We start from the raw sequence: 5,648 nt of genomic DNA, 5'->3' as shown, positions 1-5,648 counted from the left end.
ATGTTGTCGTTAACAAAAATTCTCTTCTGACTTTAGCTTCACTGATACTACACTTGATCTTAGCCAAAAGGCCGAGAAATGACAGCTTAACTGAAAAATGAACACCAGCCCTTGTATGAGCTCAGGTGCATGCAGTATCTGCCAAAGGCCTGCCTGTCCTGCTCACCAGTGCCCACTGACTTTAGTGGGAATTCCCTGATCTAGCTTTCTATGAGGATAAATAGTGAATATCTTTTACTATTAAACAAGGGCTACCATAATTTGAAATGGTGATTTTACTCCTTACCCTGAAAAATATTATGAGAAAAAAGATTCTTTCTATCACTTTCTAGTTTCAAACTAAACACTAGAGATTATTTTTATAGTATATAAGTAATACATATTACATATTTAATAAGTGTCCATACCATATGTTAAATATGTTGTATACATTTGAAAATTTTCAAAAGTTCTAACTGTTCATTAAAAAAAACACAATATATTTGTAATAATTGTAACTCAAATGTTTTGTTACTAAAGTCTTGTTATTGTTTTTTCATGAGTGGGTGTTCTGGTTAGAGTAGATGAAGGATACTGTCATAAGACCAGTTATGTCATGGTAAGAGTTGCCACAATTCTATTTTCTTCTAAGAAAATACCAGCTTAAAACTTGGAGTTCTCTACTCTTTTGTCAAAAGTAACCCTGAACAATTGACCTTCCCAAAATTCAAAATACATCTAACATTATCTATCATTACTTACTCTCTAATTAACAACAAAAAAGTATACATTAACTCTTTGTGACCACAAAAGCAAAAATAAAAAATGATACTTTCAGGAAAAATCATTTGTAGAAGGACTTGATCATATCACCTGATATTTTTGAGAACTTTTTAAAAAGACATTCACAGGATTTCCTCCCCTTTCAGCCATGATTATGTTACAGTAAAACAGTAGCCAGAGAGTTCCCTTTTGTAGTTTTGGGCCAAGCATGAGCAAACAATACATGTGGGGATCACACTCAGTTTGAAAGTTATATTGTTGCTGGCGCCGCGGCTCAACAGACTAATCCTCCACCTAGTGGCGCCAGCACACCGGGTTCTAGTCCTGGTCGGGGCACCAGATTCTGTCCCGGTTGCCCCTCTTCCAGGCCAGCTCTCTGCTGTGGCCAGGGAGTGCAGTGGAGGATGGCCCAGATCCTTGGGCCCTGCACCGGCATGGGAGACCAGGAGAAGCACCTGGCTCCTGCCTTCGGATCAGCGTGATGCGCCGGCCACAGCGTGCCAGCCGCGGCGGCCATTGGAGGGTGAACCAATGGCAAAGGAAGACCTCTCTCTCTCTCTCTCTCTCTCTCACTGTCCACTCTGCCTGTCAAAAAAAAAAAAAAAAGTTATATTGGGTGAGAAAAGAAATTGAAAGAAAAAAATGTGTTGTGTTATTTTAACTACATGATATGTCATATGCATGACCCCTGGTATTTAGGAGTTTTTTTATTTTAAGGTTAAACCTAATTGAGAACCTAGTTACTTCCTAGTTTGGTAAGAAATGGCAAGGATGCACAGTATAATTTTAGCCTGGCAGTCCCTCCTCATGCTGATATTTCTATCTTTGGAGTGACTCTTGGTCTGTAAGGTAATAACCTGAAGAATTTACAAGGTTTCTTAAAAATATTTTCTATTTTCCAAACTTTCAAAAAATAAGAATTCCCAACATCAAAATCCATTACGATTAGTTAATAACATGTCATCGTGCAACAACATTTTCTTACGCACACAAATACAATTTTAGTTATGAAACTTCTTATGTATCTTTTCTAGAATTTTATCACAAAACTCTATTTGAAAAAAAATCACAAAGTTAAGGGAATTTTACAGTAAACCCCTGTATATCTACTACCTAGATTCCACCACTAAAGTGTTATTATGCTTGCTTTTTTTCTTACCTATTTAAAGTTTATTTAATTGACAGTCAAAGTGACAGAGAGGGAGGGAGAGACAGATTCCCAGACAGATTCCATCTGCTGGGTCATTCCCCAGATGGCCACAGTGGCTGGGGCTGGTCTGGGCCAAATCCTGGAGCTTGGAACTCCATCTGAGTCTCCCATGTGGGTGGCCAGGACCCAGGTACTTGGGCTATTTTCTGCAGCTTTCCCAAGTGCTTTAACAAGAAGCTGGATTGGAAGTGGAGCAGCCAGGACTTGAACTAGTGGTACAATAAGAGATGACAGAGTCAGAGGCAACACCTTCACCCACTGGGCCACGAGGCCAGTCCCTGCTGTGATAGTTTTTTAAAGGATAGTGCACACTGTGACTTTTCCACACATCCTTTCCTCCAAGGTTTATTTTATTTGATTTACTTTAGAAACTCAGAATAGCAAAGCCACTGTTTCAATAAGCTTCCAAAATAAGAGTACTAAAAGTTCAGGATTTGTTTTCCTACAGCAAATTGTTGTTTTTGTTTGAAAAAGAAATCAGTGAGCTATATTTGCAGCATTAAGTGCTAGCGATCAGTCCTATCCCTAGGATTAGGGAGGAGGATTTCTGATCAAAGGGCTGGGATTTTTATAGTTCTGAATCAAAAGCAAGTGATCAAACAACTCAACTTTCTGAGACAAATCCATGGTATGACAGGGAGTTGAAGTTAATGTTAATTACTCCATCTTACAATTTTATATGCTTTGATCATCAATGTTTCCTGCATATATGAAAAACAGGAAACAACTGCACTTTAGGCTGCCTATGAAGTATTCAGCTCTGGTTTATGCAAGAAAGGTAGCCCAAGAACAGGCAGGGCTAGGATGGCTGGTGGCCTCCCAGAGAGGTTAAAGAACAGTGCTTATATTTGGGTGGCATATAGAGATCAAGTAGGCAGAAAACAAAAATAACTTGAAACGTCAATTTTGACAGATTCAGCAATGTTCCACATTACTTTGAGGACAATAAACAAACCCTTCTTAAGCCTTCTGTGTCCTCAGAACTAAACAAGACCACATACCAATAAAAAAAAAAGCCAAAAAATGATCTTTTCAGTGGAAAATTTAGAGTACAATTTTTCCTTTTAACTGGAAGTTTCTTTTATCTACAAAAATCAACCTCTCATTTCTCCTAGACTTGGTTCCAGAAACTGTAAAATGTACAAGTATAGTGTGCAATGACTGGTATACAAGTTGTTTTCTGCCTTCTGAAAACACTAATGGTTGAAAAATTGTATATTTTCTAACCGGGGTGAGGTGAAACCTCATTGTGGTTTTGATTTGCATTTCTCTGATTGCTAGTGATCTTGAACATATTTTCACGTGTCTGTTGGCCATTTGGATTTCCTCTTTTGAAAAATGTCTATTGAGGTCCTTGGCCCATCTCTTAAGTGGGTTGTTTGTTTTGTTGTTGTGGAGTTTCTTGATTTCTTTGTAGATTCTGGTTATCAACCCTTTATCTGTAGCATAGTTTGTAAATATTTTTTCCCATTCTGTCGGTTGCCTATTCACTCTCCTGATTGTTTCTTTTGAAGTACAGAAACTTCTCAATTTGATGCAATCCCAAATGTTAATTTTGGTTTTGACTGCCTGTGCTGCTGGAGTATTTTCCAAGAAGTCTTTGCCTGTACCTATATCTTGCAGGGTTTCTCCAATGCTCTCTAATAATTTGATGGTGTCTGGTCATAGATTTAAGTCTTTAATCCATGTTGAGTGAATTTTTGTGTAAGGTGAAAGGTAGGGATCTTGCTTCATGCTTCTGCACGTGGAAATCCAATTTTCCCAGCACCATTTATTGAATAGGCTGTCCTTATTCCAGGGATTGGTTTTGGATCTTTGATCAAATATAAGTTGGCTGTAGATGTTTGGGTTGATTTCTGATGTTTCTATTCTGTTTCATTGGTCTATCCATCTGTTTCTGTACCAGTACCATGCTGTTTTGATAACAACTGCCCTGTAGTATGTCCTGAAATCTGGTATTACGATGCCTCCGGCTTTGTTTTTGTTGTACAAGATTGCTTTAGCTATTCGAGGTCTCCTGTGTCTCCATATGAATTTCAGCATCATTTTTTCCAGATCTGATAAGAATGTCTTCGGTATCTTGATTGGTATTGCATTGAATCTGTATATTGCTTTTGGGAGAATAGACATTTTGATGATATTGATTCTTCCAATTTCACCTCACCCCGGTTAGAATGGCTCACATTCAGAAATCTACCAACAATAGATGCTGGAGAGGATGTGGGGAAAAAGGGACACTAACCCACTGTTGGTGGGAATGCAAACTGGTTAAGCCACTATGGAAGTCAGTCTGGAGATTCCTCAGAAACCTGAATATAACCCTACCATACAACCCAGCCATCCCACTCCTTGGAATTTACCCAAAGGAAATTAATTTGGCAATCAAAAAAGCCATCTGCACATCAATGTTTATTGCAGCTCAATTCACAATAGCTAAGACCTGGAACCAACCCAAATGCCCATCAACAGTAGACTGGATAAAGAAACTATGGGACATGTACTCCATAGAATACTATACAGCAGTCAAAAACAATGAAACCTGGTTATTTGCAACAAGATGGAGGAATCTGGAAAACATCATGCTGAGTGAATTAAGCCAATCCCAAAGAGACAAATATCATTTGTTTTCCCTGATCAGTGACAACTAACTGAGCACCAAAGGGGAAACCTGTGGAAGTGAAATGGACACTATAAGAAACAATGACCTGATCAGCTCTTGTCCTGACTGTTGATGTACAGTGCAATACTTTATCTTTTTTAGTATTTTTTTTTTTTGACAGGCAGAGTGGACAGTGAGAGAGAGAGAGAAAGGTCTTCCTTTGCCTTTGGTTCACCCTCCAATGGCCGCCGTGGTAGGTGCGCTGCGGCCGGCGCACCGCGCTGATCTGATGGCAGGTGCTTCTCCTGGTCTCCCATGGGGTGCAGGGCCCAAGGACCTGGGCCATCCTCCACTGCACTCCCTGGCCACAGCAGAGAGCTGGCCTGGAAGAGGGGCAACCGGGACAGGATCGGTGCCCCGACCGGGACTAGAACCCGGTGTGCCGGCGCCGCAAGGCAGAGGATTAGCCTAGTGAGCCGCGGCGCCGGCCTTTTTTTAGTATTTTTGTTGTTGTTGTTGTTGTTCTAGTACTAGTGGTTGAACTCTGTAATTAACACACAATTATTCTTAGGTGTTTAAATTTTAACTGAAAAGTGATCCCTGTTAAATGTAAGAGTGGGAAAAAGAGAGGGAGGATATGTACAATTTGGGGCATGCGCAATCAGACTTGCCCCAAATGGTGGAGTTAGAAATGTGCCAGGGGATTTCAATACAATCCCATCAAGGTTGCTGTACCAATGCCATCTCACTAGTCCAAGTGATCAATCTCAGTTCACAATTGATGACTCTGATAGGTCTAAGAGTCAAAGGGTCACACAAACAAGACTAGTGTCTGCGAATACTAACTGATAGAATCAAAAAGGGAGAGAAGGATCCAACATGGGAAGCGGGAGACACAGCAGACTCATAGAATGGCAGATGTCCTAAATAGCACTCTGGCCTCAGAATCAGCCCTTAAGGCATTCAGATCTGGCTCAAGAGCCCATGAGAGTATTGTAGGCATGGAAAGCCAAGACACCATGGAAAAGAAAAAAAAGAAGACCTAACTGAAAGATCTCTGTGAATGAGATCCCAGTG

The 5,648-nt window shown here is 40.1% G+C and overlaps 1 pseudogene; it reads right to left on the bottom strand.

Moving 5' to 3' along the window:
- Positions 1 to 83, bottom strand: LOC133752500 (U2 spliceosomal RNA; annotated as a pseudogene).
- Between the last annotated feature and the right edge of the window lie 5,565 nt (positions 84 to 5,648).

Source organism: Lepus europaeus, chromosome 2, assembly GCF_033115175.1.
Source record: "Lepus europaeus isolate LE1 chromosome 2, mLepTim1.pri, whole genome shotgun sequence".
Lineage (NCBI taxonomy): Eukaryota > Metazoa > Chordata > Mammalia > Lagomorpha > Leporidae > Lepus > Lepus europaeus.
The sequence above is the reverse complement of the archived record's forward strand: the minus strand, read 5'-3'. Positions and strand labels throughout refer to the sequence as shown.